At 50.5% G+C, this 23,644-nt stretch overlaps 23 non-coding genes across 23 annotated transcripts; all 23 read left to right on the top strand.

The window, feature by feature from the left end:
- Positions 1-547: 547 nt before the first annotated feature.
- On the top strand, positions 548-666 carry LOC134292804 (5S ribosomal RNA). The gene has a single exon (XR_009999948.1). It is a non-coding gene; the product is annotated as a 5S ribosomal RNA (ribosomal RNA).
- An 899-nt stretch (positions 667-1,565) lies between these two features.
- On the top strand, positions 1,566-1,684 carry LOC134292800 (5S ribosomal RNA). The gene has a single exon (XR_009999944.1). It is a non-coding gene; the product is annotated as a 5S ribosomal RNA (ribosomal RNA).
- Positions 1,685-2,591: 907 nt separating this feature from the next.
- On the top strand, positions 2,592-2,710 carry LOC134292818 (5S ribosomal RNA). Its single transcript, XR_009999953.1, has one exon. It is a non-coding gene; the product is annotated as a 5S ribosomal RNA (ribosomal RNA).
- Positions 2,711-3,611: 901 nt separating this feature from the next.
- LOC134292841 (5S ribosomal RNA) lies at positions 3,612-3,730 on the top strand. Its single transcript, XR_009999972.1, has one exon. It is a non-coding gene; the product is annotated as a 5S ribosomal RNA (ribosomal RNA).
- Positions 3,731-4,637: 907 nt separating this feature from the next.
- LOC134292793 (5S ribosomal RNA) lies at positions 4,638-4,756 on the top strand. The gene has a single exon (XR_009999937.1). It is a non-coding gene; the product is annotated as a 5S ribosomal RNA (ribosomal RNA).
- A 909-nt stretch (positions 4,757-5,665) lies between these two features.
- LOC134292803 (5S ribosomal RNA) lies at positions 5,666-5,784 on the top strand. The gene has a single exon (XR_009999947.1). It is a non-coding gene; the product is annotated as a 5S ribosomal RNA (ribosomal RNA).
- A 907-nt stretch (positions 5,785-6,691) lies between these two features.
- On the top strand, positions 6,692-6,810 carry LOC134292792 (5S ribosomal RNA). Its single transcript, XR_009999936.1, has one exon. It is a non-coding gene; the product is annotated as a 5S ribosomal RNA (ribosomal RNA).
- Positions 6,811-7,700: 890 nt separating this feature from the next.
- Positions 7,701-7,819, top strand: LOC134292791 (5S ribosomal RNA). The gene has a single exon (XR_009999935.1). It is a non-coding gene; the product is annotated as a 5S ribosomal RNA (ribosomal RNA).
- A 911-nt stretch (positions 7,820-8,730) lies between these two features.
- Positions 8,731-8,849, top strand: LOC134292790 (5S ribosomal RNA). Its single transcript, XR_009999934.1, has one exon. It is a non-coding gene; the product is annotated as a 5S ribosomal RNA (ribosomal RNA).
- Positions 8,850-9,759: 910 nt separating this feature from the next.
- LOC134292789 (5S ribosomal RNA) lies at positions 9,760-9,878 on the top strand. Its single transcript, XR_009999933.1, has one exon. It is a non-coding gene; the product is annotated as a 5S ribosomal RNA (ribosomal RNA).
- A 900-nt stretch (positions 9,879-10,778) lies between these two features.
- Positions 10,779-10,897, top strand: LOC134292788 (5S ribosomal RNA). The gene has a single exon (XR_009999932.1). It is a non-coding gene; the product is annotated as a 5S ribosomal RNA (ribosomal RNA).
- A 901-nt stretch (positions 10,898-11,798) lies between these two features.
- Positions 11,799-11,917, top strand: LOC134292785 (5S ribosomal RNA). The gene has a single exon (XR_009999931.1). It is a non-coding gene; the product is annotated as a 5S ribosomal RNA (ribosomal RNA).
- Positions 11,918-12,817: 900 nt separating this feature from the next.
- Positions 12,818-12,936, top strand: LOC134292774 (5S ribosomal RNA). The gene has a single exon (XR_009999930.1). It is a non-coding gene; the product is annotated as a 5S ribosomal RNA (ribosomal RNA).
- Positions 12,937-13,842: 906 nt separating this feature from the next.
- LOC134292762 (5S ribosomal RNA) lies at positions 13,843-13,961 on the top strand. The gene has a single exon (XR_009999928.1). It is a non-coding gene; the product is annotated as a 5S ribosomal RNA (ribosomal RNA).
- Positions 13,962-14,861: 900 nt separating this feature from the next.
- LOC134292751 (5S ribosomal RNA) lies at positions 14,862-14,980 on the top strand. The gene has a single exon (XR_009999927.1). It is a non-coding gene; the product is annotated as a 5S ribosomal RNA (ribosomal RNA).
- Positions 14,981-15,881: 901 nt separating this feature from the next.
- LOC134292740 (5S ribosomal RNA) lies at positions 15,882-16,000 on the top strand. Its single transcript, XR_009999926.1, has one exon. It is a non-coding gene; the product is annotated as a 5S ribosomal RNA (ribosomal RNA).
- A 910-nt stretch (positions 16,001-16,910) lies between these two features.
- LOC134292830 (5S ribosomal RNA) lies at positions 16,911-17,029 on the top strand. The gene has a single exon (XR_009999961.1). It is a non-coding gene; the product is annotated as a 5S ribosomal RNA (ribosomal RNA).
- A 907-nt stretch (positions 17,030-17,936) lies between these two features.
- On the top strand, positions 17,937-18,055 carry LOC134292802 (5S ribosomal RNA). Its single transcript, XR_009999946.1, has one exon. It is a non-coding gene; the product is annotated as a 5S ribosomal RNA (ribosomal RNA).
- Positions 18,056-18,955: 900 nt separating this feature from the next.
- Positions 18,956-19,074, top strand: LOC134292729 (5S ribosomal RNA). Its single transcript, XR_009999925.1, has one exon. It is a non-coding gene; the product is annotated as a 5S ribosomal RNA (ribosomal RNA).
- Positions 19,075-19,983: 909 nt separating this feature from the next.
- On the top strand, positions 19,984-20,102 carry LOC134292718 (5S ribosomal RNA). Its single transcript, XR_009999923.1, has one exon. It is a non-coding gene; the product is annotated as a 5S ribosomal RNA (ribosomal RNA).
- Positions 20,103-21,003: 901 nt separating this feature from the next.
- On the top strand, positions 21,004-21,122 carry LOC134292707 (5S ribosomal RNA). The gene has a single exon (XR_009999921.1). It is a non-coding gene; the product is annotated as a 5S ribosomal RNA (ribosomal RNA).
- A 910-nt stretch (positions 21,123-22,032) lies between these two features.
- Positions 22,033-22,151, top strand: LOC134292696 (5S ribosomal RNA). The gene has a single exon (XR_009999920.1). It is a non-coding gene; the product is annotated as a 5S ribosomal RNA (ribosomal RNA).
- A 901-nt stretch (positions 22,152-23,052) lies between these two features.
- Positions 23,053-23,171, top strand: LOC134292685 (5S ribosomal RNA). Its single transcript, XR_009999919.1, has one exon. It is a non-coding gene; the product is annotated as a 5S ribosomal RNA (ribosomal RNA).
- The last annotated feature ends 473 nt before the right edge of the window (positions 23,172-23,644 follow it).

Raw genomic sequence — 23,644 nt, 5'->3', positions numbered from 1 at the left:
GGCCATGCCGCCAAACTTGCAAATGCGGTTCAGGTTTTTAACAGGTGGAGAAAACGGCAATGAAGGGCCCAATCTTCCGTGCTCAGGGGTTTTTGGAATTTCAGTGTTAGGGGGCTTTAATCCGAAAACATGAAAAGATTGGGGCAGGGCATCTGAAGCCTTTTTATTCTGGTGCTGCAGCGTTTCTCCTTGCTGTGTTTTTCCTGGTCTTTCAGGCCTGTCTGTTTTCTGAGGCGGCATTTGCAGAGAGCCGAAATGGTAAGGTCTTGGGCGGACACAAGGTGGGAAATGGGCACAGTGCCTAAGGGCCAGCTGAAGCCGGATGGGACTAGTTTGCAATGATTACTCAGCAACCTTTCTAGTCCTTCGGGTGTATGTGTGTGCTGGTGTATGTCTTGTAGCAAGGAGGAGGAGGAGGAAGAGGAAAAAGAAGAGGAGGAGGAGGAGGTGGTGGGCCTTTGTGTCAGTGACCAATAGATAGTGCTGTTTTGAGACGAAGTGGCTAAGCCAGGTCGAATCTAAGAGAGGGAAAGCGAGCAGCACGTATGCCTACGGCCATACCACCCTGAACACGCCCAATCTCGTCTGATCTCGGAAGCTAAGCAGGGTCGGGCCTGGTTAGTACTTGGATGGGAGACCGCCTGGGAATACCGGGTGCTGTAGGCTTTTTGCCTCCATCGCAGCTTTCGATTCCTTTGGTGTTCCTTCATGGAAGGGTCCAAGCTGACATTCTTTTCTGCTTCCTGGCCTTAGCGCCCAGTCTTCCTGCCTACTGGAACCAAAGCACTGAAATACCTAGATGCAGACTCACGTCCTGGAAATAAGATCAGATTTCTGAAACTTGCAGAAAACATTTTCTCCAATCGAAATTCCGTGATGCGCGGCCCGTAGACTGCTACGTTTCCTAAACAAAAGGGTTTCACTGGGACACAGAATAACACATCCTACTATCCTTATTTCAAAAAGGCAAGTCAGCTCTCTCGCCCAAAACTGAGTAAGCTTCTTGGCTTTCCCAGCTTTGGCCATATCGCCAAACCTGCAAATGCAGTTCAGGTTTCTAACAGGTGGAGAAAACGGCAATGAAGGCCCGATCCTCCGTGCTCAGGGGGTTTTGGAATTTCAGTGTTAGGGGGCTTTAATCCGAAAACATGAAAAGATTGGGGCAGGGCATCTGAAGCCTTTTTATTCTGGTGCTGCAGCGTTTCTCCTTGCTGTGTTTTTCCTGGTCTTTCAGGCCTGTCTGTCTTCTGCGGTGGCATTTGCAAATTGCCCAAATGGGAAGGACTTGGACGGACACAAGGTGGGAAATGGGCACAGTGCCTCAGGGCCAGCTGAAGCTGGGCGGGACTAGTGTGCAGTGTTTGGTCAGCAACCTTTCTAGGCATTTTGGTGTACGTGTGTGCTGGTGTATGTCTCTTGTAGCAAGTTGGTGGAGGAGGAGGAGTTGGAGAAAGAAGAGGAGGAGGAGGTGGGCCTTTGTGTCAGTGACTAATAGATGGTGCTGTTTTGGATTGAAGTGGCGGAGCTTGTTCGAACCTAAGAGAGAGAAAGCGAGCAGCACTTCTGCCTACGGCCATACCACCCTGAACACGCCCGATCTCGTCTGATCTCGGAAGCTAAGCAGGGTCGGGCCTGGTTAGTACTTGGATGGGAGACCGCCTGGGAATACTGGGTGCTGTAGGCTTTTTGCCTCCATCGCAGCTTTCGATTCCTTTGGCGTTCCTTCATGGAGGAGTCCAAGCTGACATTCTTTCCTGCTGCCTGGCCTTAGCACCCGGCTCTCCTGCCTGCCGCAACCAAAGCAAAGAAGTCCTACTGAAATACCTAGATGCAGACTCACGTCCTGGAAATGAGCTCAGATTTCTGAAACTTGCAGAAAACATTTTCTCCAATCGAAATTCCGTGATGCGCGACCCGTAGATTGCTACGTTTCCCAAACAAAAGGGTTTCACCGGGACACAGAATAACACATCCTACTATCCTTATTTCAAAAAGGCCCTTCAGCTCTCTCGCCCAAAACTGAGCAAGCTCCTTGGATTTCCCGGCTTTGGCCATGCCACCAAACTTGCAAATGCGGTTCAGGTTTCTAACACGTGGAGAAAACGGCAATGAAAGGCCCGATCTTCTGTGCTCAGGGGCTTTTGGGATATCAGTGTTAGGGGGTTTTAATTCGAAAACATGAAAAGATTAGGGCAAGGCAGCTGAAGCCTTCTTGTTCTGGTGCTGCAGCGTTTCTCCTTGCTGTGTGTTCCTGGTCTTTCAGGCCTGTCTGTCTTCTGCGGTGGCATTTGCAGCGGGCCCAAATGGGAAGGACTTGGACTGACACAAGGTGGGAAATGGGCAGAATGCCTCAGGGCCAGCTGAAGCTGGGAGGGACTAGTGTGCAGTGTTTGGTCAGCAACCTTTCTAGGCATTTTGGTGTACGTGTGTGCTGGTGTATGTCTCTTGTAGCAAGGTGGTGGAGGAGGAGGAGTTGGAGAAAGAAGAGGAGGAGGTGGGCCTTTGTGTCAGTGACCAATAGATGGTGCTGTTTTGGATTGAAGTGGCGGAGCTTGTTCGAACCTAAGAGAGGGAAAGCGAGCAGCACGTCTGCCTACGGCCATACCACCCTGAACACGCCCGATCTCGTCTGATCTCGGAAGCTAAGCAGGGTCGGGCCTGGTTGGTACTTGGATGGGAGACCACCTGGGAATACCGGGTGGTGTAGGCTTTTTGCCTCCATCGCAGCTTTCGATTCCTTTGGTGTTCCTTCATGGAAGGGTCCAAGCTGACATTCTTTTCTGCTTCCTGGCCTTAGCGCCCGGTCTTCCTGCCTACTGGAACCAAAGCACTGAAATACCTAGATGCAGACTCACGTCCTGGAAATAAGATCAGATTTCTGAAAATTGCAGAAAACATTTTCTCCAATCGAAATTCCGTGATTCGCGGCCTTTAGACTGCTACGTTTCCCAAACAAAAGGGTTTCACCGGGACACAGAACAACACGTCCTATTATCCTTATTTCAAAAAGGAAATTCAGCTCTCTCGCCCAAAACTGAGCAAGCTCCTTGGATTTCCCGGCTTTGGCCATGCCGCCAAACTTGCAAATGCGGTTCAGGTTTTTAACAGGTGGAGAAAATGGCAATGAAGGGCCCAATCTTCCGTGCTCAGGGGGTTTTGGAATTTCAGTGTTAGGGGGCTTTAATCCGAAAACATGAAAAGATTGGGGCAGGGCATCTGAAGCCTTTTTATTCTGGTGCTGCAGCGTTTCTCCTTGCTGTGTTTTTCCTGGTCTTTCAGGCCTGTCTGTTTTCCGAGGCGGCATTTGCAGAGAGCCGAAATGGTAAGGTCTTGGGCGGACACAAGGTGGGAAATGGGCACAGTGCCTAAGGGCCAGCTGAAGCCGGATGGGACTAGTTTGCAATGATTACTCAGCAACCTTTCTAGTCCTTCGGGTGTATGTGTGTGCTGGTGTATGTCTTGTAGCAAGGAGGAGGAGGAGGAAGAGGAAAAAGAAGAGGAGGAGGAGGAGGTGGTGGGCCTTTGTGTCAGTGACCAATAGATAGTGCTGTTTTGAGACGAAGTGGCTAAGCCAGGTCGAATCTAAGAGAGGGAAAGCGAGCAGCACATATGCCTACGGCCATACCACCCTGAACACGCCCGATCTCGTCTGATCTTGGAAGCTAAGCAGGGTCGGGCCTGGTTAGTACTTGGATGGGAGACCGCCTGGGACTACTGGGTGCTGTAGGCTTTTTGCCTCCATCGCAGCTTTCGATTCCTTTGCTGTTCCTTCATGGAAGGGTCCAAGCTGACATTATTTTCTGCTGCCTGGCCTTAGCGCCCGGTCTTCCTGCCTACTGGAACCAAAGCAAAGAAGTCCTACTGAAATACCGAGATGCAGACTCACGTCCTGGAAATGAGCTCAGATTTCTGAAACTTGCAGAAAAAATTTTCTCCAATCGAAATTCCGTGATGCGCGGCCCGTAGATTGCTACGTTTCCCAAACAAAAGGGTTTCACCGGGACACAGAATAACACATCCTACTATCCTTATTTCAAAAAGGCCGTTCAGCTCTCTCGCCCAAAACTGAGGAAGCTCCTTGGATTTCCCGGCTTTGGCCATGCCACCAAACTTGCAAATGCGGTTCAGGTTTCTAACACGTGGAGAAAACGGCAATGAAAGGCCCGATCTTCTGTGCTCAGGGGCTTTTGGGATATCAGTGTTAGGGGGTTTTAATTCGAAAACATGAAAAGATTAGGGCAAGGCAGCTGAAGCCTTCTTGTTCTGGTGCTGCAGCGTTTCTCCTTGCTGTGTGTTCCTGGTCTTTCAGGCCTGTCTGTCTTCTGCGGTGGCATTTGCAGCGGGCCCAAATGGGAAGGACTTGGACTGACACAAGGTGGGAAATGGGCAGAATGCCTCAGGGCCAGCTGAAGCTGGGAGGGACTAGTGTGCAGTGTTTGGTCAGCAACCTTTCTAGGCATTTTGGTGTACGTGTGTGCTGGTGTATGTCTCTTGTAGCAAGGTGGTGGAGGAGGAGGCGTTGGAGAAAGAAGAGGAGGAGGTGGGCCTTTGTGTCAGTGACCAATAGATGGTGCTGTTTTGGGTTGAAGTGGCGGAGCTTGTTCGAACCTAAGAGAGGGAAAGCGAGCAGCACGTATGCCTACGGCCATACCACCCTGAACACGCCCGATCTCGTCTGATCTCGGAAGCTAAGCAGGGTCGGGCCTGGTTAGTACTTGGATGGGAGACCGCCTGGGAATACCGGGTGCTGTAGGCTTTTTGCCTCCATCGCAGGTTTCGATTCCTTTGGCGTTCCTTCATGGAGGAGTCCATCTGACATTCTTTTCTGCTGCCTGGCCTTAGCGCCCGGCTCTCTTGCCTGCCGGAACTAAAGCAAAGAAGTCCTACCGAAATACCGAGATGCAGACTCACGTCCTGGAAATAAGCTCAGATTTCTGAAACTTGCAGAAAACATTTTCTCCAATCGAAATTCCGTGATGCGCGGCCCGTAGACTGCTACGTTTCCTAAACAAAAGGGTTTCACTGGGACACAGAATAACACATCCTACTATCCTTATTTCAAAAAGGCAAGTCAGCTCTCTCGCCCAAAACTGAGTAAGCTTCTTGGCTTTCCCAGCTTTGGCCATATCGCCAAACCTGCAAATGCAGTTCAGGTTTCTAACAGGTGGAGAAAACGGCAATGAAGGCCCGATCCTCCGTGCTCAGGGGGTTTTGGAATTTCAGTGTTAGGGGGCTTTAATCCGAAAACATGAAAAGATTGGGGCAGGGCATCTGAAGCCTTTTTATTCTGGTGCTGCAGCGTTTCTCCTTGCTGTGTTTTTCCTGGTCTTTCAGGCCTGTCTGTCTTCTGCGGTGGCATTTGCAAATTGCCCAAATGGGAAGGACTTGGACGGACACAAGGTGGGAAATGGGCACAGTGCCTCAGGGCCAGCTGAAGCTGGGCGGGACTAGTGTGCAGTGTTTGGTCAGCAACCTTTCTAGGCATTTTGGTGTACGTGTGTGCTGGTGTATGTCTCTTGTAGCAAGGTGGTGGAGGAGGAGGAGTTGGAGAAAGAAGAGGAGGAGGAGGTGGGCCTTTGTGTCAGTGACCAATAGATGGTGCTGTTTTGGATTGAAGTGGCGGAGCTTGTTCGAACCTAAGAGAGAGAAAGCGAGCAGCACTTCTGCCTACGGCCATACCACCCTGAACACGCCCGATCTCGTCTGATCTCAGAAGCTAAGCAGGGTCGGGCCTGGTTAGTACTTGGATGGGAGACCGCCTGGGAATACCGGGTGCTGTAGGCTTTTTGCCTCCATCGCAGCTTTCGATTCCTTTGGCGTTCCTTCATGGAGGAGTCCAAGCTGACATTCTTTCCTGCTGCCTGGCCTTAGCACCCGGCTCTCCTGCCTGCCGCAACCAAAGCAAAGAAGTCCTACTGAAATACCTAGATGCAGACTCACGTCCTGGAAATGAGCTCAGATTTCTGAAACTTGCAGAAAAAATTTTCTCCAATCGAAATTCCGTGATGCGCGGCCCGTAGATTGCTACGTTTCCCAAACAAAAGGGTTTCACCGGGACACAGAATAACACATCCTACTATCCTTATTTCAAAAAGGCCGTTCAGCTCTCTCGCCCAAAACTGAGGAAGCTCCTTGGATTTCCCGGCTTTGGCCATGCCACCAAACTTGCAAATGCGGTTCAGGTTTCTAACACGTGGAGAAAACGGCAATGAAAGGCCCGATCTTCTGTGCTCAGGGGCTTTTGGGATATCAGTGTTAGGGGGTTTTAATTCGAAAACATGAAAAGATTAGGGCAAGGCAGCTGAAGCCTTCTTGTTCTGGTGCTGCAGCGTTTCTCCTTGCTGTGTGTTCCTGGTCTTTCAGGCCTGTCTGTCTTCTGCGGTGGCATTTGCAGCGGGCCCAAATGGGAAGGACTTGGACTGACACAAGGTGGGAAATGGGCAGAATGCCTCAGGGCCAGCTGAAGCTGGGAGGGACTAGTGTGCAGTGTTTGGTCAGCAACCTTTCTAGGCATTTTGGTGTACGTGTGTGCTGGTGTATGTCTCTTGTAGCAAGGTGGTGGAGGAGGAGGCGTTGGAGAAAGAAGAGGAGGAGGTGGGCCTTTGTGTCAGTGACCAATAGATGGTGCTGTTTTGGGTTGAAGTGGCGGAGCTTGTTCGAACCTAAGAGAGGGAAAGCGAGCAGCACGTATGCCTACGGCCATACCACCCTGAACACGCCCGATCTCGTCTGATCTCGGAAGCTAAGCAGGGTCGGGCCTGGTTAGTACTTGGATGGGAGACCGCCTGGGAATACCGGGTGCTGTAGGCTTTTTGCCTCCATCGCAGCTTTCGATTCCTTTGGTGTTCCTTCATGGAAGGGTCCAAGCTGACATTCTTTTCTGCTTCCTGGCCTTAGCGCCCGGTCTTCCTGCCTACTGGAACCAAAGCACTGAAATACCTAGATGCAGACTCACGTCCTGGAAATAAGATCAGATTTCTGAAAATTGCAGAAAACATTTTCTCCAATCGAAATTCCGTGATTCGCGGGCTTTAGACTGCTACGTTTACCAAACAAAAGGGTTTCACCGGGACACAGAACAACACGTCCTATTATCCTTATTTCAAAAAGGAAATTCAGCTCTCTCGCCCAAAACTGAGCAAGCTCCTTGGATTTCCCGGCTTTGGCCATGCCGCCAAACTTGCAAATGCGGTTCAGGTTTTTAACAGGTGGAGAAAACGGCAATGAAGGGCCCAATCTTCCGTGCTCAGGGGGTTTTGGAATTTCAGTGTTAGGGGGCTTTAATCCGAAAACATGAAAAGATTGGGGCAGGGCATCTGAAGCCTTTTTATTCTGGTGCTGCAGCGTTTCTCCTTGCTGTGTTTTTCAGGCCTGTCTGTCTTCTGCGGTGGCATTTGCAAATTGCCCAAATGGGAAGGACTTGGACGGACACAAGGTGGGAAATGGGCACAGTGCCTCAGGGCCAGCTGAAGCTGGGCGGGACTAGTGTGCAGTGTTTGGTCAGCAACCTTTCTAGGCATTTTGGTGTACGTGTGTGCTGGTGTATGTCTCTTGTAGCAAGGTGGTGGAGGAGGAGGAGTTGGAGAAAGAAGAGGAGGAGAAGGTGGGCCTTTGTGTCAGTGACCAATAGATGGTGCTGTTTTGGATTGAAGTGGCGGAGCTTGTTCGAACCTAAGAGAGAGAAAGCGGGCAGCACTTCTGCCTACGGCCATACCACCCTGAACACGCCCGATCTCGTCTGATCTCGGAAGCTAAGCAGGGTCGGGCCTGGTTAGTACTTGGATGGGAGACCGCCTGGGAATACCGGGTGCTGTAGGCTTTTTGCCTCCATCGCAGCTTTCGATTCCTTTGGCGTTCCTTCATGGAGGAGTCCAAGCTGACATTCTTTTCTGCTGCCTGGCCTTAGCACCTGGCTCTCCTGCCTGCCGGAACCAAAGCAAAGAAGTCCTACTGAAATACCGAGATGCAGACTCACGTCCTGGAAATAAGCTCAGATTTCTGAAACTTGCAGAAAACATTTTCTCCAATCGAAATTCCGTGATGCGCGGCCCGTAGACTGTTACGTTTCCGAAACAAAAGGGTTTCACCGGAAAACAGAATGACACGTCCTACTATCGTTATTTCAAAAAGGCCGTTCAGCTCTATCGCCCAAAACTGAGCAAGCTCCTTGGATTTCCCGGCTTTGGCCATGCCACCAAATATGCAAATGCGGTTCAGGTTTCTAACACGTGGAGAAAACGGCAATGAAAGGCCCAATCTTCTGTGCTCAGGGGTTTTTGGAATTTCAGTGTTAGGGGGCTTTAATCCGAAAACATGAAAAGATTGGGGCAGGGCATCTGAAGCCTTTTTATTCTGGTGATGCAGCGTTTCTCCTTGCTGTGTTTTTCCTGGTCTTTCAGGCCTGTCTGTCTTCTGCGGTGGCATTTGCAAATTGCCCAAATGGTAAGGACTTGGACGGACACAAGGTGGGAAATGGGCACAGTGCCTCAGGGCCAGCTGAAGCTGGGCGGGACTAGTGTGCAGTGTTTGGTCAGCAACCTTTCTAGGCATTTTGGTGTACGTGTGAGCTGGTGTATGTCTCTTGTAGCAAGGTGGAGGAGGAGGAGGAGTTGGAGAAAGAAGAGGAGGAGGAGGTGGGCCTTTGTGTCAGTGACCAATAGATGGTGCTGTTTTGTGTTGAAGTGGCGGAGCTTGTTCGAACCTAAGAGAGAGAATGCGAGCACCACGTCTGCCTACGGCCATACCACCCTGAACACGCCCGATCTCGTCTGATCTCGGAAGCTAAGCAGGGTCGGGCCTGGTTAGTACTTGGATGGGAGACCGCCTGGGAATACCGGGTGCTGTAGGCTTTTTGCCTCCATCGCAGCTTTCGATTCCTTTGGTGTTCCTTCATGGAGGAGTCCATCTGACATTCTTTTCTGCTGCCTGGCCTTAGCGCCCGGCTCTCCTTCCTGCCGGAACCAAAGCAAAGAAGTCCTACTGAAATACCGAGATGCAGACTCACATCCTGGAAATGAGCTCAGATTTCTGAAACTTGCAGAAAACATTTTCTCCAATCGAAATTCCGTGATGCGCGGCCCGTAGACTGCTACGTTTCCTAAACAAAAGGGTTTCACTGGGACACAGAATAACACATCCTACTATCCTTATTTCAAAAAGGCAACTCAGCTCTCTCGCCCAAAACTGAGTAAGCTCCTTGGCTTTCCCAGCTTTGGCCATATCGCCAAACCTGCAAGTGCGGTTCAGGTTTCTAACAGGTGGAGAAAACGGCAATGAAGGCCCGATCCTCCGTGCTCAGGGGGTTTTGGAATTTCAGTGTTAGGGGGCTTTAATCCGAAAACATGAAAAGATTGGGGCAGGGCATCTGAAGCCTTTTTATTCTGGTGCTGCAGCGTTTCTCCTTGCTGTGTTTTTCCTGGTCTTTCAGACCTGTCTGTTTTCCGAGGCGGCATTTGCAGAGAGCCGAAATGGTAAGGTCTTGGGCGGACACAAGGTGGGAAATGGGCACAGTGCCTAAGGGCCAGCTGAAGCCGGATGGGACTAGTTTGCAATGATTACTCAGCAACCTTTCTAGTCCTTCGGGTGTATGTGTGTGCTGGTGCATGTCTTGTAGCAAGGAGGAGGAGGAGGAAGAGGAAAAAGAAGAGGAGGAGGAGGAGGTGGTGGACCTTTGTGTCAGTGACCAATAGATAGTGCTGTTTTGAGACGAAGTGGCTAAGCCAGGTCGAATCTAAGACAGGGAAAGCGAGCAGCACGTCTGCCTACGGCCATACCACCCTGAACACGCCCGATCTCGTCTGATCTCGGAAGCTAAGCAGGGTCGGGCCTGGTTAGTACTTGGATGGGAGACCGCCTGGGAATACCGGGTGCTGTAGGCTTTTTGCCTCCATCGCAGCTTTCGATTCCTTTGCTGTTCCTTCATGGAAGGGTCCAAGCTGACATTCTTTTCTGCTTCCTGGCCTTAGCGCCCGGTCTTCCTGCCTACTGGAACCAAAGCACTGAAATACCTAGATGTAGACTCACGTCCTGGAAATAAGATCAGATTTCTGAAACTTGCAGAAAACATTTTCTCCAATCGAAATTCCGTGATGCGCGTCCCGTAGACTGCTACGTTTCCCAAACAAAAGGGTTTCACCGGGACACAGAATAACACATCCTACTATCCTTATTTCAAAAAGGCCGTTCAGCTCTCTCACCCAAAACTGAGCAAGCTCCTTGGATTTCCCGGCTTTGGCCATGCCACCAAACTTGCAAATGCGGTTCAGGTTTTTAACAGGTGGAGAAAACGGCAATGAAGGGCCCAATCTTCCGTGCTCAGGGGTTTTTGGAATTTCAGTGTTAGGGGGCTTTAATCCGAAAACATGAAAAGATTGGGGCAGGGCATCTGAAGCCTTTTTATTCTGGTGATGCAGCGTTTCTCCTTGCTGTGTTTTTCCTGGTCTTTCAGGCCTGTCTGTCTTCTGCGGTGGCATTTGCAAATTGCCCAAATGGTAAGGACTTGGACGGACACAAGGTGGGAAATGGGCACAGTGCCTCAGGGCCAGCTGAAGCTGGGCGGGACTAGTGTGCAGTGTTTGGTCAGCAACCTTTCTAGGCATTTTGGTGTACGTGTGAGCTGGTGTATGTCTCTTGTAGCAAGGTGGAGGAGGAGGAGGAGTTGGAGATAGAAGAGGAGGAGGAGGTGGGCCTTTGTGTCAGTGACCAATAGATGGTGCTGTTTTGTGTTGAAGTGGCGGAGCTTGTTCGAACCTAAGAGAGAGAATGCGAGCACCACGTCTGCCTACGGCCATACCACCCTGAACACGCCCGATCTCGTCTGATCTCGGAAGCTAAGCAGGGTCGGGCCTGGTTAGTACTTGGATGGGAGACCGCCTGGGAATACCGGGTGCTGTAGGCTTTTTGCCTCCATCGCAGCTTTCGATTCCTTTGGTGTTCCTTCATGGAAGGGTCCAAGTTGACATTCTTTTCTGCTTCCTGGCCTTAGCGCCCGGTCTTCCTACCTACTGGAACCAAAGCACTGAAATACCTAGATGCAGACTCACGTCCTGGAAATAAGATCAGATTTCTGAAAATTGCAGAAAACATTTTCTCCAATCGAAATTCCGTGATTCGCGGCCTTAAGGCTGCTACGTTTCCCAAACAAAAGGGTTTCACCGGGACACAGAACAACACGTCCTACTATCGTTATTTCAAAAAGGCAATTCAGCTCTCTCGCCCAAAACTGAGCAAGCTCCTTGGATTTCCCGGCTTTGGCCATGCCACCAAACTTTCAAATGCGGTTCAGGTTTCTAACAGGTGGAGAAAACGGCAATGAAGGGCCCGATCCTCCGTGCTCAGGGGCTTTTCCAATTTCAGTGTTAGGGGGTTTTAATCCGAAAACATGAAAAGATTGGGGCAGGGCATCTGAAGCCTTTTTATTCTGGTGCTGCAGCGTTTCTCCTTGCTGTGTTTTTCCTGGTCTTTCAGGCCTGTCTGTTTTCCGAGGCGGCATTTGCAGAGAGCCGAAATGGTAAGGTCTTGGGCGGACACAAGGTGGGAAATGGGCACAGTGCCTAAGGGCCAGCTGAAGCCGGATGGGACTAGTTTGCAATGATTACTCAGCAACCTTTCTAGTCCTTCGGGTGTATGTGTGTGCTGGTGTATGTCTTGTAGCAAGGAGGAGGAGGAGGAAGAGGAAAAAGAAGAGGAGGAGGAGGAGGTGGTGGACCTTTGTGTCAGTGACCAATAGATAGTGCTGTTTTGAGACGAAGTGGCTAAGCCAGGTCGAATCTAAGACAGGGAAAGCGAGCAGCACGTCTGCCTACGGCCATACCACCCTGAACACGCCCGATCTCGTCTGATCTCGGAAGCTAAGCAGGGTCGGGCCTGGTTAGTACTTGGATGGGAGACCGCCTGGGAATACCGGGTGCTGTAGGCTTTTTGCCTCCATCGCAGCTTTCGATTCCTTTGCTGTTCCTTCATGGAAGGGTCCAAGCTGACATTCTTTTCTGCTTCCTGGCCTTAGCGCCCGGTCTTCCTGCCTACTGGAACCAAAGCACTGAAATACCTAGATGTAGACTCACGTCCTGGAAATAAGATCAGATTTCTGAAACTTGCAGAAAACATTTTCTCCAATCGAAATTCCGTGATGCGCGTCCCGTAGACTGCTACGTTTCCCAAACAAAAGGGTTTCACCGGGACACAGAATAACACATCCTACTATCCTTATTTCAAAAAGGCCGTTCAGCTCTCTCACCCAAAACTGAGCAAGCTCCTTGGATTTCCCGGCTTTGGCCATGCCACCAAACTTGCAAATGCGGTTCAGGTTTTTAACAGGTGGAGAAAACGGCAATGAAGGGCCCAATCTTCCGTGCTCAGGGGTTTTTGGAATTTCAGTGTTAGGGGGCTTTAATCCGAAAACATGAAAAGATTGGGGCAGGGCATCTGAAGCCTTTTTATTCTGGTGATGCAGCGTTTCTCCTTGCTGTGTTTTTCCTGGTCTTTCAGGCCTGTCTGTCTTCTGCGGTGGCATTTGCAAATTGCCCAAATGGTAAGGACTTGGACGGACACAAGGTGGGAAATGGGCACAGTGCCTCAGGGCCAGCTGAAGCTGGGCGGGACTAGTGTGCAGTGTTTGGTCAGCAACCTTTCTAGGCATTTTGGTGTACGTGTGAGCTGGTGTATGTCTCTTGTAGCAAGGTGGAGGAGGAGGAGGAGTTGGAGAAAGAAGAGGAGGAGGAGGTGGGCCTTTGTGTCAGTGACCAATAGATGGTGCTGTTTTGTGTTGAAGTGGCGGAGCTTGTTCGAACCTAAGAGAGAGAATGCGAGCACCACGTCCGCCTACGGCCATACCACCCTGAACACGCCCGATCTCGTCTGATCTCGGAAGCTAAGCAGGGTCGGGCCTGGTTAGTACTTGGATGGGAGACCGCCTGGGAATACCGGGTGCTGTAGGCTTTTTGCCTCCATCGCAGCTTTCGATTCCTTTGGTGTTCCTTCATGGAGGAGTCCATCTGACATTCTTTTCTGCTGCCTGGCCTTAGCGCCCGGCTCTCCTTCCTGCCGGAACCAAAGCAAAGAAGTCCTACTGAAATACCGAGATGCAGACTCACATCCTGGAAATGAGCTCAGATTTCTGAAACTTGCAGAAAACATTTTCTCCAATCGAAATTCCGTGATGCGCGGCCCGTAGACTGCTACGTTTCCTAAACAAAAGGGTTTCACTGGGACACAGAATAACACATCCTACTATCCTTATTTCAAAAAGGCAACTCAGCTCTCTCGCCCAAAACTGAGTAAGCTCCTTGGCTTTCCCAGCTTTGGCCATATCGCCAAACCTGCAAATGCGGTTCAGGTTTCTAACAGGTGGAGAAAACGGCAATGAAGGCCCGATCCTCCGTGCTCAGGGGGTTTTGGAATTTCAGTGTTAGGGGGCTTTAATCCGAAAACATGAAAAGATTGGGGCAGGGCATCTGAAGCCTTTTTATTCTGGTGCTGCAGCGTTTCTCCTTGCTGTGTTTTTCCTGGTCTTTCAGGCCTGTCTGTTTTCCGAGGCGGCATTTGCAGAGAGCCGAAATGGTAAGGTCTTGGGCGGACACAAGGTGGGAAATGGGCACAGTGCCTAAGGGCCAGCTGAAGCCGGATGGGACTAGTTTGCAATGATTACTCAGCAACCTTTCTAGTCCTTCGGGTGTATGTGTGTGCTGGTGTATGTCTTGTAGCAAGGAGGAGGAGGAGGAAGAGGAAAAAGAAGAGGAGGAGGAGGAGGTGGTGGACCTTTGTGTCAGTGACCGATAGTGCTGTTTTGAGACGAAGTGGCTAAGCCAGGTCGAATCTAAGACAGGGAAAGCGAGCAGCACGTCTGCCTACGGCCATACCACCCTGAACACGCCCGATCTCGTCTGATCTCGGAAGCTAAGCAGGGTCGGGCCTGGTTAGTACTTGGATGGGAGACCGCCTGGGAATACCGGGTGCTGTAGGCTTTTTGCCTCCATCGCAGCTTTCGATTCCTTTGCTGTTCCTTCATGGAAGGGTCCAAGCTGACATTCTTTTCTGCTTCCTGGCCTTAGCGCCCGGTCTTCCTGCCTACTGGAACCAAAGCACTGAAATACCTAGATGTAGACTCACGTCCTGGAAATAAGATCAGATTTCTGAAACTTGCAGAAAACATTTTCTCCAATCGAAATTCCGTGATGCGCGTCCCGTAGACTGCTACGTTTCCCAAACAAAAGGGTTTCACCGGGACACAGAATAACACATCCTACTATCCTTATTTCAAAAAGGCCGTTCAGCTCTCTCACCCAAAACTGAGCAAGCTCCTTGGATTTCCCGGCTTTGGCCATGCCACCAAACTTGCAAATGCGGTTCAGGTTTTTAACAGGTGGAGAAAACGGCAATGAAGGGCCCAATCTTCCGTGCTCAGGGGTTTTTGGAATTTCAGTGTTAGGGGGCTTTAATCCGAAAACATGAAAAGATTGGGGCAGGGCATCTGAAGCCTTTTTATTCTGGTGATGCAGCGTTTCTCCTTGCTGTGTTTTTCCTGGTCTTTCAGGCCTGTCTGTCTTCTGCGGTGGCATTTGCAAATTGCCCAAATGGTAAGGACTTGGACGGACACAAGGTGGGAAATGGGCACAGTGCCTCAGGGCCAGCTGAAGCTGGGCGGGACTAGTGTGCAGTGTTTGGTCAGCAACCTTTCTAGGCATTTTGGTGTACGTGTGAGCTGGTGTATGTCTCTTTTAGCAAGGTGGAGGAGGAGGAGGAGTTGGAGAAAGAAGAGGAGGAGGAGGTGGGCCTTTGTGTCAGTGACCAATAGATGGTGCTGTTTTGTGTTGAAGTGGCGGAGCTTGTTCGAACCTAAGAGAGAGAATGCGAGCACCACGTCTGCCTACGGCCATACCACCCTGAACACGCCCGATCTCGTCTGATCTCGGAAGCTAAGCAGGGTCGGGCCTGGTTAGTACTTGGATGGGAGACCGCCTGGGAATACCGGGTGCTGTAGGCTTTTTGCCTCCATCGCAGCTTTCGATTCCTTTGGTGTTCCTTCATGGAAGGGTCCAAGTTGACATTCTTTTCTGCTTCCTGGCCTTAGCGCCCGGTCTTCCTACCTACTGGAACCAAAGCACTGAAATACCTAGATGCAGACTCACGTCCTGGAAATAAGATCAGATTTCTGAAAATTGCAGAAAACATTTTCTCCAATCGAAATTCCGTGATTCGCGGCCTTAAGGCTGCTACGTTTCCCAAACAAAAGGGTTTCACCGGGACACAGAACAACACGTCCTACTATCGTTATTTCAAAAAGGCAATTCAGCTCTCTCGCCCAAAACTGAGCAAGCTCCTTGGATTTCCCGGCTTTGGCCATGCCACCAAACTTTCAAATGCGGTTCAGGTTTCTAACAGGTGGAGAAAACGGCAATGAAGGGCCCGATCCTCCGTGCTCAGGGGCTTTTCGAATTTCAGTGTTAGGGGGTTTTAATCCGAAAACATGAAAAGATTGGGGCAGGGCATCTGAAGCCTTTTTATTCTGGTGCTGCAGCGTTTCTCCTTGCTGTGTTTTTCCTGGTCTTTCAGGCCTGTCTGTTTTCCGAGGCGGCATTTGCAGAGAGCCGAAATGGTAAGGTCTTGGGCGGACACAAGGTGGGAAATGGGCACAGTGCCTAAGGGCCAGCTGAAGCCGGATGGGACTAGTTTGCAATGATTACTCAGCAACCTTTCTAGTCCTTCGGGTGTATGTGTGTGCTGGTGTATGTCTTGTAGCAAGGAGGAGGAGGAGGAAGAGGAAAAAGAAGAGGAGGAGGAGGAGGAGGTGGGCCTTTGTGTCAGTGACCAATAGATATTGCTGTTTTGAGACGAAGTGGCTAAGCCAGGTCGAATCTAAGAGAGGGAAAGCGAGCAGCACGTATGCCTACGGCCATACCACCCTGAACACGCCCGATCTCGTCTGATCTCGGAAGCTAAGCAGGGTCGGGCCTGGTTAGTACTTGGATGGGAGACCGCCTGGGAATACCGGGTGCTGTAGGCTTTTTGCCTCCATCGCAGCTTTCGATTCCTTTGGCGTTCCTTCATGGAGGAGTCCATCTGACATTCTTTTCTGCTGCCTGGCCTTAGCGCCCGGCTCTCCTTCCTGCCGGAACCAAAGCAAAGAAGTCCTACTGAAATACCGAGATGCAGACTCACATCCTGGAAATGAGCTCAGATTTCTGAAACTTGCAGAAAACATTTTCTCCAATCGAAATTCCGTGATGCGCGGCCCGTAGACTGCTACGTTTCCTAAACAAAAGGGTTTCACTGGGACACAGAATAACACATCCTACTATCCTTATTTCAAAAAGGCAACTCAGCTCTCTCGCCCAAAACTGAGTAAGCTCCTTGGCTTTCCCAGCTTTGGCCATATCGCCAAACCTGCAAATGCGGTTCAGGTTTCTAACAGGTGGAGAAAACGGCAATGAAGGCCCGATCCTCCGTGCTCAGGGGGTTTTGGAATTTCAGTGTTAGGGGGCTTTAATCCGAAAACATGAAAAGATTGGGGCAGGGCATCTGAAGCCTTTTTATTCTGGTGCTGCAGCGTTTCTCCTTGCTGTGTTTTTCCTGGTCTTTCAGACCTGTCTGTTTTCCGAGGCGGCATTTGCAGAGAGCCGAAATGGTAAGGTCTTGGGCGGACACAAGGTGGGAAATGGGCACAGTGCCTAAGGGCCAGCTGAAGCCAGATGGGACTAGTTTGCAATGATTACTCAGCAACCTTTCTAGTCCTTCGGGTGTATGTGTGTGCTGGTGTATGTCTTATAGCAAGGAGGAGGAGGAGGAAGAGGAAAAAGAAGAGGAGGAGGAGGAGGTGGTGGACCTTTGTGTCAGTGACCAATAGATAGTGCTGTTTTGAGACGAAGTGGCTAAGCCAGGTCGAATCTAAGACAGGGAAAGCGAGCAGCACGTCTGCCTACGGCCATACCACCCTGAACACGCCCGATCTCGTCTGATCTCGGAAGCTAAGCAGGGTCGGGCCTGGTTAGTACTTGGATGGGAGACCGCCTGGGACTACTGGGTGCTGTAGGCTTTTTGCCTCCATCGCAGCTTTCGATTCCTTTGCTGTTCCTTCATGGAAGGGTCCAAGCTGACATTATTTTCTGCTGCCTGGCCTTAGCGCCCGGTCTTCCTGCCTACTGGAACCAAAGCAAAGAAGTCCTACTGAAATACCGAGATGCAGACTCACATCCTGGAAATGAGCTCAGATTTCTGAAACTTGCAGAAAACATTTTCTCCAATCGAAATTCCGTGATGCGCGGCCCGTAGACTGCTACGTTTCCTAAACAAAAGGGTTTCACTGGGACACAGAATAACACATCCTACTATCCTTATTTCAAAAAGGCAACTCAGCTCTCTCGCCCAAAACTGAGTAAGCTCCTTGGCTTTCCCAGCTTTGGCCATATCGCCAAACCTGCAAGTGCGGTTCAGGTTTCTAACAGGTGGAGAAAACGGCAATGAAGGCCCGATCCTCCGTGCTCAGGGGGTTTTGGAATTTCAGTGTTAGGGGGCTTTAATCCGAAAACATGAAAAGATTGGGGCAGGGCATCTGAAGCCTTTTTATTCTGGTGCTGCAGCGTTTCTCCTTGCTGTGTTTTTCCTGGTCTTTCAGACCTGTCTGTTTTCCGAGGCGGCATTTGCAGAGAGCCGAAATGGTAAGGTCTTGGGCGGACACAAGGTGGGAAATGGGCACAGTGCCTAAGGGCCAGCTGAAGCCGGATGGGACTAGTTTGCAATGATTACTCAGCAACCTTTCTAGTCCTTCGGGTGTATGTGTGTGCTGGTGTATGTCTTGTAGCAAGGAGGAGGAGGAGGAAGAGGAAAAAGAAGAGGAGGAGGAGGAGGTGGTGGACCTTTGTGTCAGTGACCGATAGTGCTGTTTTGAGACGAAGTGGCTAAGCCAGGTCGAATCTAAGACAGGGAAAGCGAGCAGCACGTCTGCCTACGGCCATACCACCCTGAACACGCCCGATCTCGTCTGATCTCGGAAGCTAAGCAGGGTCGGGCCTGGTTAGTACTTGGATGGGAGACCGCCTGGGAATAGCGGGTGCTGTAGGCTTTTTGCCTCCATCGCAGCTTTCGATTCCTTTGCTGTTCCTTCATGGAAGGGTCCAAGCTGACATTCTTTTCTGCTTCCTGGCCTTAGCGCCCGGTCTTCCTGCCTACTGGAACCAAAGCACTGAAATACCTAGATGTAGACTCACGTCCTGGAAATAAGATCAGATTTCTGAAACTTGCAGAAAACATTTTCTCCAATCGAAATTCCGTGATGCGCGTCCCGTAGACTGCTACGTTTCCCAAACAAAAGGGTTTCACCGGGACACAGAATAACACATCCTACTATCCTTATTTCAAAAAGGCCGTTCAGCTCTCTCACCCAAAACTGAGCAAGCTCCTTGGATTTCCCGGCTTTGGCCATGCCACCAAACTTGCAAATGCGGTTCAGGTTTTTAACAGGTGGAGAAAACGGCAATGAAGGGCCCAATCTTCCGTGCTCAGGGGTTTTTGGAATTTCAGTGTTAGGGGGCTTTAATCCGAAAACATGAAAAGATTGGGGCAGGGCATCTGAAGCCTTTTTATTCTGGTGATGCAGCGTTTCTCCTTGCTGTGTTTTTCCTGGTCTTTCAGGCCTGTCTGTCTTCTGCGGTGGCATTTGCAAATTGCCCAAATGGTAAGGACTTGGACGGACACAAGGTGGGAAATGGGCACAGTGCCTCAGGGCCAGCTGAAGCTGGGCGGGACTAGTGTGCAGTGTTTGGTCAGCAACCTTTCTAGGCATTTTGGTGTACGTGTGAGCTGGTGTATGTCTCTTGTAGCAAGGTGGAGGAGGAGGAGGAGTTGGAGAAAGAAGAGGAGGAGGAGGTGGGCCTTTGTGTCAGTGACCAATAGATGGTGCTGTTTTGTGTTGAAGTGGCGGAGCTTGTTCGAACCTAAGAGAGAGAATGCGAGCACCACGTCTGCCTACGGCCATACCACCCTGAACACGCCCGATCTCGTCTGATCTCGGAAGCTAAGCAGGGTCGGGCCTGGTTAGTACTTGGATGGGAGACCGCCTGGGAATACCGGGTGCTGTAGGCTTTTTGCCTCCATCGCAGCTTTCGATTCCTTTGGTGTTCCTTCATGGAGGAGTCCATCTGACATTCTTTTCTGCTGCCTGGCCTTAGCGCCCGGCTCTCCTTCCTGCCGGAACCAAAGCAAAGAAGTCCTACTGAAATACCGAGATGCAGACTCACATCCTGGAAATGAGCTCAGATTTCTGAAACTTGCAGAAAACATTTTCTCCAATCGAAATTCCGTGATGCGCGGCCCGTAGACTGCTACGTTTCCTAAACAAAAGGGTTTCACTGGGACACAGAATAACACATCCTACTATCCTTATTTCAAAAAGGCAACTCAGCTCTCTCGCCCAAAACTGAGTAAGCTCCTTGGCTTTCCCAGCTTTGGCCATATCGCCAAACCTGCAAATGCGGTTCAGGTTTCTAACAGGTGGAGAAAACGGCAATGAAGGCCCGATCCTCCGTGCTCAGGGGGTTTTGGAATTTCAGTGTTAGGGGGCTTTAATCCGAAAACATGAAAAGATTGGGGCAGGGCATCTGAAGCCTTTTTATTCTGGTGCTGCAGCGTTTCTCCTTGCTGTGTTTTTCCTGGTCTTTCAGACCTGTCTGTTTTCCGAGGCGGCATTTGCAGAGAGCCGAAATGGTAAGGTCTTGGGCGGACACAAGGTGGGAAATGGGCAGAGTGCCTCAGGGCCAGCTGAAGCTGGGAGGGACTAGTGTGCAGTGTTTGGTCAGCAACCTTTCTAGGCATTTTGGTGTACGTGTGTGCTGGTGTATGTCTCTTGTAGCAAGGTGGAGGAGGAGGAGGCGTTGGAGAAAGAAGAGGAGGAGGAGGTGGGCCTTTGTGTCAGTGACCAATAGATGGTGCTGTTTTGGATTGAAGTGGCGGAGCTTGTTCGAACCTAAGAGAGAGAAAGCGAGCAGCACTTCTGCCTACGGCCATACCACCCTGAACACGCCCGATCTCGTCTGATCTCGGAAGCTAAGCAGGGTCGGGCCTGGTTAGTACTTGGATGGGAGACCGCCTGGGAATACCGGGTGCTGTAGGCTTTTTGCCTCCATCGCAGCTTTCGATTCCTTTGCTGTTCCTTCATGGAAGGGTCCAAGTTGACATTCTTTTCTGCTTCCTGGCCTTAGCGCCCGGTCTTCCTACCTACTGGAACCAAAGCACTGAAATACCTAGATGCAGACTCACGTCCTGGAAATAAGATCAGATTTCTGAAAATTGCAGAAAACATTTTCTCCAATCGAAATTCCGTGATGCGCGTCCCGTAGACTGCTACGTTTCCCAAACAAAAGGGTTTCACCGGGACACAGAATAACACATCCTACTATCCTTATTTCAAAAAGGCCGTTCAGCTCTCTCACCCAAAACTGAGCAAGCTCCTTGGATTTCCCGGCTTTGGCCATGCCACCAAACTTTCAAATGCGGTTCAGGTTTCTAACAGGTGGAGAAAACGGCAATGAAGGGCCCAATCTTCCGTGCTCAGGGGTTTTTGGAATTTCAGTGTTAGGGGGCTTTAATCCGAAAACATGAAAAGATTGGGGCAGGGCATCTGAAGCCTTTTTATTCTGGTGATGCAGCGTTTCTCCTTGCTGTGTTTTTCCTGGTCTTTCAGGCCTGTCTGTTTTCCGAGGCGGCATTTGCAAATTGCCCAAATGGTAAGGTCTTGGGCGGACACAAGGTGGGAAATGGGCACAGTGCCTAAGGGCCAGCTGAAGCCGGATGGGACTAGTTTGCAATGATTACTCAGCAACCTTTCTAGTCCTTCGGGTGTATGTGTGTGCTGGTGTATGTCTTGTAGCAAGGAGGAGGAGGAGGAAGAGGAAAAAGAAGAGGAGGAGGAGGAGGAGGTGGGCCTTTGTGTCAGTGACCAATAGATATTGCTGTTTTGAGACGAAGTGGCTAAGCCAGGTCGAATCTAAGAGAGGGAAAGCGAGCAGCACGTATGCCTACGGCCATACCACCCTGAACACGCCCGATCTCGTCTGATCTCGGAAGCTAAGCAGGGTCGGGCCTGGTTAGTACTTGGATGGGAGACCGCCTGGGAATACCGGGTGCTGTAGGCTTTTTGCCTCCATCGCAGCTTTCGATTCCTTTGGCGTTCCTTCATGGAGGAGTCCATCTGACATTCTTTTCTGCTGCCTGGCCTTAGCGCCCGGCTCTCCTTCCTGCCGGAACCAAAGCAAAGAAGTCCTACTGAAATACCGAGATGCAGACTCACATCCTGGAAATGAGCTCAGATTTCTGAAACTTGCAGAAAACATTTTCTCCAATCGAAATTCCGTGATGCGCGGCCCGTAGACTGCTACGTTTCCTAAACAAAAGGGTTTCACTGGGACACAGAATAACACATCCTACTATCCTTATTTCAAAAAGGCAACTCAGCTCTCTCGCCCAAAACTGAGTAAGCTCCTTGGCTTTCCCAGCTTTGGCCATATCGCCAAACCTGCAAATGCGGTTCAGGTTTCTAACAGGTGGAGAAAACGGCAATGAAGGCCCGATCCTCCGTGCTCAGGGGGTTTTGGAATTTCAGTGTTAGGGGGCTTTAATCCGAAAACATGAAAAGATTGGGGCAGGGCATCTGAAGCCTTTTTATTCTGGTGCTGCAGCGTTTCTCCTTGCTGTGTTTTTCCTGGTCTTTCAGACCTGTCTGTTTTCCGAGGCGGCATTTGCAGAGAGCCGAAATGGTAAGGTCTTGGGCGGACACAAGGTGGGAAATGGGCACAGTGCCTAAGGGCCAGCTGAAGCCAGATGGGACTAGTTTGCAATGATTACTCAGCAACCTTTCTAGTCCTTCGGGTGTATGTGTGTGCTGGTGTATGTCTTGTAGCAAGGAGGAGGAGGAGGAAGAGGAAAAAGAAGAGGAGGAGGAGGAGGTGGTGGACCTTTGTGTCAGTGACCAATAGATAGTGCTGTTTTGAGACGAAGTGGCTAAGCCAGATCGAATCTAAGACAGGGAAAGCGAGCAGCACGTCTGCCTACGGCCATACCACCCTGAACACGCCCGATCTCGTCTGATCTCGGAAGCTAAGCAGGGTCGGGCCTGGTTAGTACTTGGATGGGAGACCGCCTGGGAATACCGGGTGCTGTAGGCTTTTTGCCTCCATCGCAACTTTCGATTCCTTTGCTGTTCCTTCATGGAAGGGTCCAAGCTGACATTCTTTTCTGCTTCCTGGCCTTAGCGCCCGGTCTTCCTGCCTACTGGAACCAAAGCACTGAAATACCTAGATGCAGACTCACGTCCTGGAAATAAGATCAGATTTCTGAAACTTGCAGAAAACATTTTCTCCAATCGAAATTCCGTGATGCGCGTCCCGTAGACTGCTACGTTTCCCAAACAAAAGGGTTTCACCGGGACACAGAATAACACATCCTACTATCCTTATTTCAAAAAGGCCGTTCAGCTCTCTCGCCCAAAACTGAGCAAGCTCCTTGGATTTCCCGGCTTTGGCCATGCCGCCAAACTTGCAAATGCGGTTCAGGTTTTTAACAGGTGGAGAAAACGGCAATGAAGGGCCCAATCTTCCGTGCTCAGGGGTTTTTGGAATTTCAGTGTTAGGGGGCTTTAATCCGAAAACATGAAAAGATTGGGGCAGGGCATCTGAAGCCTTTTTATTCTGGTGATGCAGCGTTTCTCCTTGCTGTGTTTTTCCTGGTCTTTCAGGCCTGTCTGTCTTCTGCGGTGGCATTTGCAAATTGCCCAAATGGTAAGGACTTGGACGGACACAAGGTGGGAAATGGGCACAGTGCCTCAGGGCCAGCTGAAGCCGGATGGGACTAGTTTGCAATGATTACTCAGCAACCTTTCTAGTCCTTCGGGTGTATGTGTGTGCTGGTGTATGTCTTGTAGCAAGGAGGAGGAGGAGGAAGAGGAAAAAGAAGAGGAGGAGGAGGAGGAGGTGGGCCTTTGTGTCAGTGACCAATAGATATTGCTGTTTTGAGACGAAGTGGCTAAGCCAGGTCGAATCTAAGAGAGGGAAAGCGAGCAGCACGTATGCCTACGGCCATACCACCCTGAACACGCCCGATCTCGTCTGATCTCGGAAGCTAAGCAGGGTCGGGCCTGGTTAGTACTTGGATGGGAGACCGCCTGGGAATACCGGGTGCTGTAGGCTTTTTGCCTCCATCGCAGCTTTCGATTCCTTTGGCGTTCCTTCATGGAGGAGTCCATCTGACATTCTTTTCTGCTGCCTGGCCTTAGCGCCCGGCTCTCCTTCCTGCCGGAACCAAAGCAAAGAAGTCCTACTGAAATACCGAGATGCAGACTCACATCCTGGAAATGAGCTCAGATTTCTGAAACTTGCAGAAAACATTTTCTCCAATCGAAATTCCGTGATGCGCGGCCCGTAGACTGCTACGTTTCCTAAACAAAAGGGTTTCACTGGGACACAGAATAACACATCCTACTATCCTTATTTCAAAAAGGCAACTCAGCTCTCTCGCCCAAAACTGAGTAAGCTCCTTGGCTTTCCCAGCTTTGGCCATATCGCCAAACCTGCAAATGCGGTTCAGGTTTCTAACAGGTGGAGAAAACGGCAATGAAGGCCCGATCCTCCGTGCTCAGGGGGTTTTGGAATTTCAGTGTTAG

The sequence above is a fragment of the Anolis carolinensis genome, chromosome 6 (assembly GCF_035594765.1).
Source record: "Anolis carolinensis isolate JA03-04 chromosome 6, rAnoCar3.1.pri, whole genome shotgun sequence".
NCBI lineage: Eukaryota > Metazoa > Chordata > Lepidosauria > Squamata > Dactyloidae > Anolis > Anolis carolinensis.
The sequence above is the reverse complement of the archived record's forward strand: the minus strand, read 5'-3'. Positions and strand labels throughout refer to the sequence as shown.